The sequence below is a fragment of the Oncorhynchus keta genome, unplaced genomic scaffold (assembly GCF_023373465.1).
Source record: "Oncorhynchus keta strain PuntledgeMale-10-30-2019 unplaced genomic scaffold, Oket_V2 Un_contig_20400_pilon_pilon, whole genome shotgun sequence".
In the NCBI taxonomy this organism is placed as follows: Eukaryota; Metazoa; Chordata; class Actinopteri; order Salmoniformes; family Salmonidae; genus Oncorhynchus; species Oncorhynchus keta.
Window position 1 is genome coordinate 120,927 of NW_026281984.1, and position 15,114 is coordinate 136,040.

Below are 15,114 nucleotides of genomic sequence, written 5' to 3' on the forward strand. Positions count from 1 at the left end.
GATTTCCATTTCAAGGTCATACATTTCTTGGCAATTGTTAGCAATATTTCTGTTAACTTTATAGTGTAGCTTTGCCTAAGATTGGAATTATTAATGTTACCCAGTAGACAGACCTCCGGATCTAAAAGGAATGCAACCCCATGAATTGAGGATATGGTATCGCATACCCCCTGCCAGAAACCCCGTAATTTTGAACACTGAAAGTGAAATGGAGGAATGTTCCTTCATCTGAGCCACATCTAAAACATAGGGAGGAGAGAGTTGAACTTCTGCAATCTAGATGGGGTGATATAGAGCTGATGGAGGAAATTAAACTGGATCAGTCTGTATCTGGAGTTCAGTGTGGATGTAACACCATCCTTGCATAGGTCATCAAGATTAATACCCAGATCTTTTTCCATCTAAGTCTGGGTTTATCAAGCTCAGGCAGTGATAGTCCTGACATAAGAACATCGTAAACATGGGAAATCGGTCTTGAACAGTGGTTGGTCTGAATGGCAGAATAGTTCAATAGGTGACATCTAAGGTAGGTTCCATTGTCCCTTGGGTGTCACCCTAATAAAATATCGTAGTTGTAAGTAACTAAAGAAGTTCCTGTTAGACAAGTGGTATTTCTGTTTCAGCTGTTCAAAAGACATAAGAATTCCCTCCTCATAACAATGTTCCAGAAGAGTGATACCCTTATCATACCATGGTCTAAAGTTACTATTCTGGAAAAACATAGAAATGAATCTATTGTTCCATAGAGGGGTTTTAAGGGAAAGAAATCACTCTCATCTGAACAGCTCATGCCGTTTGCACCATGACAGGACTGTATGTATAATTAAAGGGTTGTCTGTGATGGTTTTTATATATTTCCTGTCCATTTGTAAAACAATTCTGCCCCAGTGTCATCATTTACCTCAAACTTTTCAATGTTTAACCATGAGGGAGAAGGACCATTGTCAAACCTCTGAGCTAGAAATCTAGACTGCACAGCCCAGTAGTACATTCTGAAATTGGGGAGGTTTAAGCCCCCTTGACCATAATCAAGGGTCAGTTTATCCAGGCTAAACCTAGGGGTTTTGTTGTGCCAGATAAAAAGTCTGGTCAGTTTGTCGAGAGAGGAAAATAATGCTGTGGGAACAGGGATAGGGAGAGATTGAAACAAATATAGAAATATGGGCAGGACAATCATTTTAATTACATTATTCTACCCAGTAGGATGAGAGGCAAGTTCATACACAGGTCACCCTCCACCTTTTGCAACAAACTGGCCAGATTGAGTATATAGAGGTTGTTCAGGTTACCATCCACCATTATGCCCAAATATGTCAAGCCAATTGGCAATCATCTAAAAGGAAACTTATGCTTGATGGTCAAAGACAGACAACGGTAAAATTTCACTTTTATCAAAGTTGACCTTATATCCAGAGAAAGAACTATAGTACTGTAATAAGATCTGTAGAGAGAGGGAATGTTCTGGGTTTGTTAGAAATAATATAAGGTTGTCCACAAAAAAGTGATAATTTATGTTTATGGGGGCCCACCTCAAAGCAATCCTAGCTTTAGGAGATTTGTGGAGTGACTTTATCAAAATTACAAACACAGTGCCTAAACCAAACTTTTCCAAGACGCAAAAGGCTGTGACAAGGTATTTTGTTTTTGTTAGCAAGGTGAATTATGTCAAAGAACATTCTTCGATTATTGGAGGACAATCTATTAATTATGAAGCCAGTCTGATCTGGGTTGACCAACATGGGAAGACATGACTCCAGTCTCTTAGATGGGATCTTGGTGACGAGTTTACAATCTGTGTTAAGGGAAAGGAGATTGATCTGTAGGAGGCGCACTTTAGCGTGTTTTTCCCTTTCCTGTGAATTACTGTAATCACTGCTTGAGAAAAGGATCTGGAAAGCAGTTGTCTTCCCCGGCTTTTTTAAGTTGCTCCTTAAGGTAGGGTACCAACAGCTCCTTAAATTCTTTATAGAACTCTGGAGGGAAACCATCCTCCCAAGGAGATTTATTAGAAGGTAAGGATTTAATGGCCTCCACAATTCATGGACTAAGAACTGTTCACTGAGGGGCTCTCTGTCTTCCTCTGATAGGCATGGGAGGTTGAGAGAGGAGAGAAAAGCGTTGATCTCTGATAGATCATTTCTTGATTGGGAAGTGTAGAGGTCTTTAATATTTCTTAAAAGTATAATTAATTTCAGTAGGATCAAAAAATATCTCTTTAGTAAGAGTTTCTATAGCATTAATTGTCCTATTACTTTCCTCTGCTCAGTTGCCATGCTCAGTTGCCACTTTGTACTTTGTACTTTGCTTTCTCTTCAAGCTCGTAGTTAAGCTGTTTTGATTTAGTGATGGCCCTCTCAACTTCATATGTGTTCAGAGTATTATATTTCAGTTTTTTTATTCACCAAAAGCCTGTATAGATCTTTAGTCAGGCCTCTTTGGTAGGTTCTCTCTAGCTCAGATATTTCAGATTCAAGGACATTCAGTTCAGCACCGTGTTTTCTCTTCAATCCTTTAGAATAGGAAATGATCTGTCCCCTCAGATAGGCTTCCGATGCGTCTCAAAGGATGAAACTGTCAGGAGCAGAGGGTTTGTTTGTCAAAGTAAAAATATTGATCTGCTCAGGTTTCTTCAGGAGTGTAGAATTAAGTCTCCATCTACTGTATATGCTCTATTTACCTTGGTAGGAATGGAGATTGATAATACTAGAGGAGAATGGTCACTAAGCAATCTGGGGAGATAATCGGTATCTAACACTCTATGAAACAGTTGGGTTGATACTAAAAAGTTATCTATGCATGTGTGTGTGTGTGTGTGTGTGAATGAAAAGAGTAGTCCCTATCCTGTGGGTGCATCTGTCTCCAGATGTCTAGTAAATTGATATCCTTCATGATTGACATGGTGAGCTTGGCAACTTTGGTAAGAAGGGAGGGTTTATCAGAGGACCAATCATGAACTGTATCTAAACAAAAATGTAAATCTCCTCCAGCCAGTAACCATCCTGGTGGTGCTTGAGCAACCTGAAGGAAGACATACTGCTGCAGGACCGGTTACAAAATACTTCACAAAAAAAATATCTGAGAAACAACTAACACAGGACATCAGTGAAGCTCTCTCTGAGCAACAACTAACACAGAACATAACCAGCTCTCTTCTCCTACAAAGTAATGGGATACAGCTGTATCCTCTGACGAGAGGGCGGGGTAAGCTCCAATTAGCAATGGGGCTGACCAATCAGCTGCTTGGGGGAATTTAATGAAGCCATCCTGAAACACACACATACAAACAAAACCACAACACAGAAACTGGGGAACGTAACAGAGAACCAAAGCAGATGTAGCAATATTTACATTTACATTTATATTTAAATTTAGCAATATCCGTGTGGTGGGATTGAAAGTGGACAGCGAGGGCCGTGACCCAGTCGGTTTCTTCGCTCAATGGATGTCCTAGGCATATTCAACTTCACCAAGCCGCTGGAAATTGAACGCGCCCACAGAACATCAGCACCGAAACCCCGGCCAGATGAGCCCCCACAGCCTATCCTGATCAGGTTCCTCCGTTTCCAGGACAGGGAGAAGATACTGCAACTCGCAAGAGCCAAAGGGGACATCACCATCGATGACAAGAGGGTCAGCCTTTCCCAGATATGAGCGCGAACCTCGCCAGACATCGCAAGAAGTACAGATCTGCCACCAAAGCAATGAAGGAGAAGAACATCACCTGCTACCTCTTTACCCTGCGTAGATGAAAGTTCAGCACAATGGCCGAAGCAATCTCTTCGATACACCGGGAGAAGTGTTCACTTTTCTCAAAGAACTGAAACGCGTTTGATTCATAATGGTCTTTCTGTGGGATAAGATGCAGTTTATTGTTTTTTCTTATCTGTGCGATCCTGGTAGTGAACTGCTGATGTCTTCTTGGAATTTGGATCCGTTTACCCCGTTATCCGGTCGCTACAGTTGATTTGGACATTTTCAACAGTTTTTTTCCCCATGGTGAGTTCTATTACATTTATAGGATAGTATATTTTGGTTTAGTCAATATCCACTTCAATATCCACAAATTAGTAGGCTTAGGCCCACTGCATTCCTACCATTTATGTTTCTTCTCTCCTGAAAAGAGACTCAAGCAGCCCTTACTGTGGACAGTAAATATTCAGCCATAAATGTTTATTTACAACGTTTATTTTCAACATAGAGAGCACGTAGGTTTTAGTTTACGTCAAGGTTTAGCTAGTAAAGCAAAGATGGAAAGCGAGTAACAATGTATCTCTACAAGTGTTTTCATGTTTGATTGTTGGGAATGTGGTTTTAGTCTGACAATCAGGGTGGGTGGGTTTTCTGTTTTTATTCTATGTTTATTGTTGTTTCCTTCTGAAAGAGACACATAGTTCAGAGTTAAAAAATAAAGTTTAAACATTACCTGACTATTTCCATATGCGGGATTACCATTCGGTTATATATTTGAAATCCAACCTTTGCTTAATCCACTAAAATATGTCACATTCAACATGAAAGGTCTTAACAGCTCAATTAAGAGGAAAATAATGTATACATAACTTAAGAAATTAAAGGCTGACATTGTGTTTTTACAATAAACTAAAGAAGGACTGGGTAGGACAGGTTTTTGTGTCCTCTTAACTCCAAAGCAAGAGTAACTGCAATTTTGATAAGTAGTCACATCCCCTTCTGCGTTAACAACACCATCTCTGATCCCTCAGGCAGGTTTGTTTTGGTGCAGGGGCATATGTTTTCAGAGTCTTGGACCATAGTTAATCTAAAAGGACATAAATATTAAATAACTTCAAAGTAATGACTCGGGACGACGGGTTTGATATGAAAGCTTATTTTAGTAATAATACATGTTCACGTTACATTTAACAACTTCAGATACTACAGAGCAATGCAGGTAAGATGCTAGCGGAAAATCAGCTTAATCACTTTGCACCTGCACATAACTGCCGTGTTATCTCTCTCATTCCTGTCGCAAGGCATTCTGGAACTTGCAGTCAAAAGCGTAATTCAATACAAACCAATACAATTACATATGTAAATAACTGTAAAGAAATATCTTTAGATACAGCTCAATGAATAAACTTAAACATTAACTCTGTAACACATTAAAGTTACAACAACATTGTCTGGGTTGTGTTATCTTCTCCAATGAGTACAACGTCACCCGCCTTCAGTGGGGTGGGCTGTGGTGTGTCACAGCAGTGTGCTGACTTTAGATCAAGCAAGTAGTCTCTTCGCCAACTGTTCCAGAAACTGTTCACAAGTCTCTGCCTGTACTTCCATCTGCGTGTCATTTCCCCCTTGTTTAACGTTGGGTGCTGAGTGTCAGCTGGAAATGGCTTTGGAGGCAAAGAGGTTCGTCTTTTACCCACCAGGAAGTGTGCTGGGGTCAGGGGTTGTGGTTCATCCACCTCATTGTGCATGAAGGTCAGAGGCCTGGAATTTAGGATAGCTTCAACCTCTGTCAGGACTGTGCACATCTCTTCAAAATTAAGTGAAGCTCTCCCCAAGAACCTTTCGCAGGCATGTTTTTACTGACCTGACGAGTCTTTCCCAGAATCCGCCCCACCAGGCTGCTCGCTCTGCGATGAACCTCCAGGTGATGCCCCTTTCTGAAAAGAATGCCAAGAGTTGGGGCTCTTCGATTGCCTTCCACAGCTCTTTCAAGTCCTGATCAGCTCTCTTGAACGTTTTTGCATTGTCTGAGTAGATTACCTTGCATAGTCCTCTCCTTGAGATGAATATTTTTAGAGCTAACAGGAATGTCTCTGTTGACTGATCTGAGACCAGTTCCAAATGCACTGCTCTGGTTACAGCACAAGTGAACAGTGCAACGTATGACTTCTTCACAGAATAATTTTCTTTCACGTAGAGCGGTCCTGCAAATTCCACACCTGTGACTTCGAATGGTGGGGATTCAGTTATTCTGTCTTTTGGTAAAGGCGCAGTGACCTGCTGTCCGGCCCTTGCCTTGAATCTCTTGCACACTATACATCTTGCCACTGTGCTCTTGACTAGCTTCCTAGCACTCAAGATCCAGTATCGCTCTCTGATTTGTACTAGAGTGTCTCTTGCTCCAGAAAGCATCACCTTCTCATGGTGGTACTGCATCAGCATTTCTGAGTATCTGGACTTATTGGGCAGAACCCATGGGTGCTGCTCTCTAAATGTGAAGTTGGACTGTTGCAGTCTTCCTCCTACACTGAGCAGTTCGTGTTCGTCCAGGAAAGGTTTCAGTTCTGATTTTACAGTCATTGTTTAGGCTTTTTCCTGCCGTCAGTAGTTTGATCCCCTGTCCAAAACTCTGTTGTTGTGTTACCTTAATCCAGTACTTTTCTGCATCGAACAGTTCGTCAGTAGTCAGTTCACCTTGCATCTTTATGGTTGTACGAGCATTGGCTATTAATCTCTTTATCCAGGCGGTGACTATGAACACTCTTTTCAGTTTGCTGTACCTTTCAAGCTCCAACACGGGTTCAGTAATGTCTGTGCTGTTTGCTGCGAGTACAGTAACCTGGCAACTGGACTTGAGTTCTATATTCACCTCATCCGGAACCTTGTTATCATCAGTCTCTTTGGACTGATTGGGTGATTTCAGAATTCTGGGTCCATTACACCATAGCTCGCTCTGTGTCAAGTTTTGAACAGTTTGTCCTCTTGTAGGGCAGTTCTGAACACCGCTGTTGCCATTCTCGTGTCAGATCAGTTGGTAGTCCCCTCTCCCACATCTCCTGGAACATGCAATTAATCCTGATGGTGAAGGGAGTTAAGAAACCAAGAGGGTCGAAGATGCGTGCAAACGACTGCAGAACACTTCTCTTTGTTTTCCTTTTGCCTTAGAATGCTCAGTAGCGGCCTGAGGTCAAACAGTCATCCGTTTCCGGCCTCCATACTAAACCTAAAACCTTCAGCACTAATCCTTGTGTTTGTAACGTCAACGGGTGGTCATTTGTCGTACTCTCCTCCCATTTTGTTTTCAATTCAGGAGAATTGGTCATCCATTTGCAGAGGTCCATGCCTGCAATCGACAGCATTCGCTTTGCAGTTGTTGTCACAAGTTAAGCCTCTTCAACATTGAGTGAACTTGCAATAAAGTCATCTACATAGAGTGACTCTCTCAGTATCTCTACAACTTCTGGTTGTTTTGTTTCATATTGTTTCAGGTGCTTCCTGATTGTAACCACTCTTTTCATCCTCAGCACACGCAGCTCCTCTTCATTTTCTCCCCTTGGTGGGCCAGTGAGCCATAGAAATCTCACGGCGTCGCTGTCTCTCTCTGCTAGGGATATCTGCAGGAAAGCTTTCTTGATGTCTGCCATGAATGCGATCTCATGTAGTCTGAACTTTATCAGAACGCTGAGCAGATCCGGATTCAGGTTCGGTCCTGTGAGTAGACAGTCATTGAGGGATGGACAGCCATCTTCATGGGACGAGGCATCAAACACCACTCTCAGTTTTGTTGTCACCTTATTTTCTCGGAGTACTGCATGGTGAGGTAAGTAGTATTTTACGTTGTCTGCACTTGATGCATTGCCCTTGGGCACGTCCTCTGCCATATCTTGTAGTCCTCTACTACTTCATTGTATCTGCTGTACAATGTCACATCCTTCAGTCTTTTCTTCAGACCTTCAAACTGTTAATTGGCGATTCTATAGTTGTCTTGGAGTTCTGGCATTTCTCGTTTCCATGGCAACTCCACATTGTATCACCCATCTTTGAAGGTGGTTGTTTCCTCGAACCTTTGTAGAGCCTCCTTTTCCTCTGGGTTCTGTGTTTTCTTGCTTAGAATACCCAGAGACTCAAGCTCCCAGAATGAGTTGGCATCACTCACCCTTGCTGGTAGTGGATTGACGTCCTATTTCTTCGTTATCACTCTTTGTGCATGATACTTCAGCATGATAATGCGCTCTTTGTAATCCTCCATGCATGCAATCTCTGCCTCCAATCCGTCCAATGACGTTAACTGTTCAATTCCACGATTGAGTTCAAACAAACTGTCCTCCTTAGCTGATAACAATTCCAACAATGTACTCAAGTGATCGGTATCCGGAATTGACTGGGATATTTCCACGGCAATCTGATTCAAAAATCCGGGTTTTGGTTCCTCGAATGGTACCCCGCTTTCGTCTCATTCTTTCTGCTTCATGCCGACGTTCCTCCTCAGCCATTTCAGCCACTTCTTCGTCGCAGCTCATATCCCGGGTTTCGGCACCAAATTTTAGATGAACTAACTTCAAAGTAATGACTCGGGAAGTTGGGTTTGATATGAAAGCTTCTTTTAGTAATAATACTTGTTCACGTTACATTTAACAACTTTACATACTACATAGCAATGCAGGTAAGCTGCTAGCGGAAAATCAGCTTAATCACTTTGCACCTGCACATAACTGGCGCATTCTCTCTCATTCCTGTCGCAAGGCATTCTGGAACTTGCAGTCAAAAGCGTAATTCAATACAAACCAATACAATTACATATGTAAATAACTGTAACGAAATATCTTTAGATACAGCTCAATGAATAAACTTGAACTCTAACACATTAAAGTTACAACATGTACAAAGGACTGTTTGATTATTGAAATTGTTTGTATTCTGGTTTTGTTCCCAGGGGGGAAGGGGAAGGCACCTAGGGAGTGCTTAGGCAAGAGGCCTGCGAGCATACATAACCCATTGTATTTACTGTCTATGCACACTAGGTAAGACCTGGGCGGGCTACCCCCTGTATTTTGGTTAGCGCACCAGGTTAGGTAGGTAGAAGGGGCTTTAACTTTTTTACTTTCTTTGCTTTGGTTCCATCCAGCCCCTTTTCCCCAAATTTACTGTTTGAAGGAATAAATAAATTCCCAGTAAATGGTAAATTCTATGCCTTTATCATCCTTACCTGCACCTACAGTCCCATTCATCTTTCACTCCACAGGGAGTTGAATTGTAGCAGGGTGTTGCGTTCCCTTTTCCTAGAGGATAACGTAACATTCTCCATCTGGTCCACCTTGTTGAGATAGGCATTGTCCTTCTGCAGCTGTATTAGAACCTGGTCATGTCGAGTGACGGTATCTTCAACTGTGCTAATGCGCAACTTGGCCTCAGGTGTTCTCAAAAGGAGGTCATTTAGGGAGGATTTCAGGTCATCAATGGAAGAATGGCGTTCAGCCGATTTCTTGTCAATTTTCAGAGAAAGACCTTTGTTAACATCTTGAATTTCCCAGAGGAGAGTAGCAAGCATGCCGGCAGGCTCGGAAGAGGTTGCTGAGAGCAACAGGCTGGATCTGTCGTCTGAGTTATGATGGCTAATACTAATCTTGCTAGCTGTGGCTTTATCATTATCTTGGGAATCAAGGAAATGTTGGTCATCCTTCCTGCAAATTGGGCCAGAGCTCCATGGCTCTTTGGGAAGGTAAGTACTTGACAGTTAATCAGTCAATGTTAAAATATTGTTTCAATGTTCTTTACATAATAATAAGAACTTTGAAGAGCTTGGTTTGTGAACGTCTGCTCAGCTCCGCGGCATCACATGCTCCCTCGTCGGTTATATTTTTACTGACATTTGAAACAGGAAGAGAAACAGAAGTTGTTTAACGAAGTCAAATTCAAGAAGTTATGGTATTTTAGTCAACTTATTTTTGTACTACTGGGCATACAGTAAATATTGTTGACATGGCAGGAAAGCAGTGGGAACTACGGTCTTTGATGGCAAGGAATGATGAGGATGTGAGGAGATTCTTGTTTGGGCAAAAGACCGCCCTCCATCCTTTCTTCTCTGTCCTCTCTCCTCCATGACCCAGAAACCGATGAGTGGTCAAGGAGTGTCAATTCATTAGTAGGCAACCACCTTTCGAGGTTACTCGTGTATCCTACCGTGGAAGAGTTTTGAAATCAGCTCCTTTAATCTCTTAGGGATAGTGAGACGCTAGCGTCTCAAGTGGCCAATAGCCTCGGGAAATGCATAGCGCCAAATTCAAATAAAACGCGATAAAACTCAAACTTTCATTAAATCACACATGCAGGGTACTCAATTAACAGATGTTTTCCTTTAACAAGCTATACAAACGGCAGGACTATGGAATCTAGCACATGAAGGCCTCTTGGACTGCAAATTCACTCGAAAGGAAGCTCCAGTGAGAAGAAATGCCTGGAAAAGGACTAAGGTGAAAGAGATTTATTTTCTAACCTTTTGAACATTGCTAAGAACATTGCTGGTATTAAAATAGATAGAGAGTGAAATAGATGTGTGAAATAGATGTGTAGAGATTCAAATTAGATATGGGGGTATAGGGAAAAAGACAAGATTTAAAACCAAGAAACAACAAAACAAAACAACAAAACAATAAAGATTCTGAAGTTCCCTTGAGTTTATCCTACACAAACATTCTCTGGTAATGATCCACTTAATCAGAGGAGATTGTCCATGGACTTAGCAATGTCATTTTGCCGAATTGGCGACATTCTGGAAAGGACCCCAAAAATAATTTTAAACCATTTTCACAAAAAAGTGATTTTTTAAATTTATTTGTTCACAAAAAATTGATTTTTTAAAAAAATTTTCGTGACTTAAACACGGTGACCCCGGACATGCCGAATTGGCGACATTCTGGAAAGGACCCCAAAAATAATTTTAAACCATTTTCACAAAAAAGTGATTTTTTTTTATTGATTTTTTTCGTGACTTAAAAACGGTGACCCCCGGACATGCCGAATTGGCGAGATTCTGGAAAGGATTTTTTTACTTTTTTTTTAACAAAAAAGTTTTTTTTTTCCAAAAAAAGAACGTAAAAAAAAATTTTTTCGGGGTCCTTTCCAGAATGTCGCAAATTCGGCATGTCCGGGGTCACCGTTTTTAAGTCCCGAAAAAAAAAACAAAAAAAAAACTTTTTTTTGAAAATGGTTAAAAATTATTTTCGGGGTCCTTTCCAGAATGGCGCAAATTCGGCATGTCCAGGGTCACCGTTTTTAAGTCCCAAAAAAAAAAAAAAAAAAAAAAACTTTTTTTGAAAATGGTTAAAAATATTTTCGGGGTCCTTTCCAGAATGTCGCAAATTCGGCATGTCCGGGGTCACCGTTTTTAAGTCCCGAAAAAAAAAAAAAAAAAAAAAACTTTTTTTTTTGAAAATGGTTAAAAAATATTTTGGGGTCCTTTCCAGAATGTCGCAAATTCGGCATGTCCGGGGTCACCGTTTTTAAGTCCCGAAAAAAAAAAAAAAAAAAAAAAAAAAAAACTTTTTTTTGAAAATGGTTAAAAATTATTTTCGGGGTCCTTTCCAGAATGGCGCAAATTCGGCATGTCCAGGGTCACCGTTTTTAAGTCCAGAAAAAAAAAAAAAAAAAAAAAAAACACTTTTTTTGAAAATGGTTAAAAAATATTTTCGGGGTCCTTTCCAGAATGTCGCAAATTCGGCATGTCCGGGGTCACCGTTTTTAAGTCCCGAAAAAAAAAAAAAAACTTTTTTGAAAATGGTTAAAAATTATTTTCGGGGTCCTTTCCAGAATGGCGCAAATTCGGCATGTCCGGGGTCACCGTTTTTAAGTCCAAAAAAAAAAAAAAAAAAAAAAAAAACTTTTTTGAAAATGGTTAAAAATTATTTTCGGGGTCCTTTCCAGAATGGCGCAAATTCGGCATGTCCAGGGTCACCGTTTTTAAGTCCCGAAAAAAAAAAAAAAAACACTTTTTTTTTTGAAAATGGTTAAAAATTATTTTCGGGGTCCTTTCCAGAATGTCGCAAATTCGGCATGTCCGGGGTCACCGTTTTTAAGTCCCGAAAAAAAAAAAAAAAAAAAAAAAAAACTTTTTTGAAAATGGTTAAAAATTATTTTCGGGGTCCTTTCCAGAATGGCGCAAATTCGGCATGTCCAGGGTCACCGTTTTTAAGTCCCGAAAAAAAAAAAAAAAAAACCTTTTTTTGAAAATGGTTAAAAATATTTTCGGGGTCCTTTCCAGAATGGCGCAAATTCGGCATGTCCAGGGTCACCGTTTTTAAGAAAAAAAAAAAAAAAAAAAAACTTTTTTGAAAATGGTTAAAAATTATTTTCGGGGTCCTTTCCAGAATGTCGCAAATTCGGCATGTCCGGGGTCACCGTTTTTAAGTCCCGAAAAAAAAAAAAAAAAAACACTTTTTTGTGAAAATGGTTAAAAATTATTTTCGGGGTCCTTTCCAGAATGTCGCAAATTCGGCATGTCCGGGGTCACCGTTTTTAAGTCCCGAAAAAAAAAAAAAAAAAAACTTTTTTTTTTGAAAATGGTTAAAATTATTTTCGGGGTCCTTTCCAGAATGTCGCAAATTCGGCATGTCCGGGGTCACCGTTTTTAAGTCCCGAAAAAAAAAAAAAAAAAAATCACTTTTTTTTAAAATGGTTAAAAAATATTTTCGGGGTCCTTTCCAGAATGGCGCAAATTCGGCATGTCCGGGGTCACCGTTTTTAAGTCCCGAAAAAAAAAAAAAAACTTTTTTGAAAATGGTTAAAAAATATTTTCGGGGTCCTTTCCAGAATGGCGCAAATTCGGCATGTCCGGGGTCACCGTTTTTAAGTCCCGAAAAAAAAAGAAAAAAAAAAACTTTTTTTTGAAAATGGTTAAAAATTATTTTCGGGGTCCTTTCCAGAATGGCGCAAATTCGGCATGTCCGGGGTCACCGTTTTTAAGTCCGGAAAAAAAAAAAAAAAAAAAAAATCACTTTTTTGTGAAAATGGTTAAAAATTATTTTCGGGGTCCTTTCCAGAATGGCGCAAATTCGGCATGTCCGGGGTCACCGTTTTTAAGTCCCGAAAAAAAAAAAAAAAAAAAAAAAAACTTTTTTTGAAAATGGTTAAATTATTTTCGGGTCCTTTCCAGAATGGCGCAAATTCGGCATGTCCGGGGTCACCGTTTTTAAGTCCCGAAAAAAAAAAAAAAAAAAATCACTTTTTTGTGAAAATGGTTAAAAATTATTTTCGGGGTCCTTTCCAGAATGGCGCAAATTCGGCATGTCCGGGTCACCGTTTTAAGTCCCGAAAAAAAAAAAAAAAAAATCACTTTTTGTGAAAATGGTTAAAAATATTTTCGGGGTCCTTTCCAGAATGGCGCAAATTCGGCATGTCCGGGGTCACCGTTTTTAAGTCCCGAAAAAAAAAAAAAAAAAAATCACTTTTTTGTGAAAATGGTTAAAAATTATTTTCGGGGTCCTTTCCAGAATGGCGCAAATTCGGCATGTCCGGGGTCACCGTTTTTAAGTCCCGAAAAAAAAAAAAAAAATCACTTTTTGTGAAAATGGTTAAAAAATATTTTCGGGGTCCTTTCCAGAATGGCGCAAATTCGGCATGTCCGGGGTCACCGTTTTTAAGTCCCGAAAAAAAAAAAAAAAAAAACTTTTTTTGAAAATGGTTAAAAATATTTTCGGGGTCCTTTCCAGAATGGCGCAAATTCGGCATGTCCGGGGTCACGTTTTTAAGTCCCGAAAAAAAAAAAAAATCACTTTTTTGTGAAAATGGTTAAATATTTTCGGGGTCCTTTCCAGAATGGCGCAAATTCGGCATGTCCGGGGTCACCGTTTTTAAGTCCCGAAAAAAAAAAAAACAAAAAAACACTTTTTTTGAAAATGGTTAAAAATTATTTTCGGGGTCCTTTCCAGAATGGCGCAAATTCGGCATGTCCGGGGTCACCGTTTTTAAGTCCCGAAAAAAAAAAAAATCACTTTTTTGTGAAAATGGTTAAAAATTATTTTCGGGGTCCTTTCCAGAATGGCGCAAATTCGGCATGTCCGGGGTCACCGTTTTTAAGTCCCGAAAAAAAAAAAAAATCACTTTTTGTGAAAATGGTTAAAAATTATTTTCGGGGTCCTTTCCAGAATGGCGCAAATTCGGCATGTCCGGGGTCACCGTTTTTAAGTCCCGAAAAAAAAAAAAAAAAAAAATCACTTTTTTGTGAAAATGGTTAAAAATTATTTTCGGGGTCCTTTCCAGAATGGCGCAAATTCGGCATGTCCGGGGTCACCGTTTTTAAGTACCGAAAAAAAAAAAAAAACTTTTTTGTGAAAATGGTTAAAAAATATTTTCGGGGTCCTTTCCAGAATGTCGCAAATTCGGCATGTCCGGGGTCACCGTTTTTAAGTCCCGAAAAAAAACCCCAAAAAAACACTTTTTTGTGAAAATGGTTAAAAATTATTTTCGGGGTCCTTTCCAGAATGGCGCAAATTCGGCATGTCCGGGGTCACCGTTTTTAAGTCCCGGAAAAAAGAAAAAAAAAAAAAAAAAAAAAATCACTTTTTGTGAAAATGGTTAAAAATTATTTTCGGGGTCCTTTCCAGAATGGCGCAAATTCGGCATGTCCGGGGTCACCGTTTTTAAGTCCCGAAAAAAAAAAAAAAAAACTAACATCAAGGCGGTGGCCGGTTCCTGTAGGTTCATGCTCTACAACATCCGCAGAGTACGACCCTGCCTCACACAGGAAGCGGCGCAGGTCCTAATCCAGGCACTTGTCATCTCCCGTCTGGATTACTGCAACTCGCTGTTGGCTGGGCTCCCTGCCTGTGCCATTAAACCCCTACAACTCATCCAGAACGCCGCAGCCCGTCTGGTGTTCAACCTTCCCAAGTTCTCTCACGTCACCCCGCTCCTCCGCTCTCTCCACTGGCTTCCAGTTGAAGCTCGCATCCGCTACAAGACCATGGTGCTTGCCTACGGAGCTGTGAGGGAACGGCACCTCAGTACCTCCAGGCTCTGATCAGGCCCTACACCCAAACAAGGGCACTGCGTTCATCCACCTCTGGCCTGCTCGCCTCCCTACCACTGAGGAAGTACAGTTCCCGCTCAGCCCAGTCAAAACTGTTCGCTGCTCTGGCTCCCCAATGGTGGAACACACTCCCTCACGACGCCAGAACTGCGGAGTCAATCACCACCTTCCGGAGACACCTGAAACCCCACCTCTTTAAGGAATACCTAGGATAGGATAAAGTAATCCTTCTCACCCCCCTTAAAATATTTAGATGCACTATTGTAAAGTGGCTGTTCCACTGGATGTCATAAGATGAATGCACCAATTTGTAAGTCGCTCTGGATAAGAGCGTCTGCTAAATGACTTAAATGTAAATGTAATGTAAATGAATAAACAGTATAGCAACAAACACAAATCCA

General features: G+C 40.5%; 1 long non-coding RNA gene across 10 annotated transcripts; it reads right to left on the bottom strand.

Moving 5' to 3' along the window:
* Positions 1-10,792: 10,792 nt before the first annotated feature.
* Positions 10,793-14,335, bottom strand: LOC127920724 (uncharacterized). 10 transcript variants are annotated; one of them, XR_008107141.1, is made up of 5 exons: positions 14,245-14,335; positions 13,900-14,005; positions 12,121-12,230; positions 11,676-11,794; positions 10,793-11,106 (listed from the first exon to the last, which is right to left on the bottom strand). It is a non-coding gene; the product is annotated as an uncharacterized LOC127920724 (long non-coding RNA). The 10 variants fall into 10 exon arrangements; XR_008107139.1 differs by lacking the exons at positions 13,900-14,005; positions 14,245-14,335 and adding exons at positions 13,131-13,350; positions 14,118-14,240; XR_008107140.1 differs by lacking the exon at positions 14,245-14,335 and adding an exon at positions 14,120-14,213.
* Between the last annotated feature and the right edge of the window lie 779 nt (positions 14,336-15,114).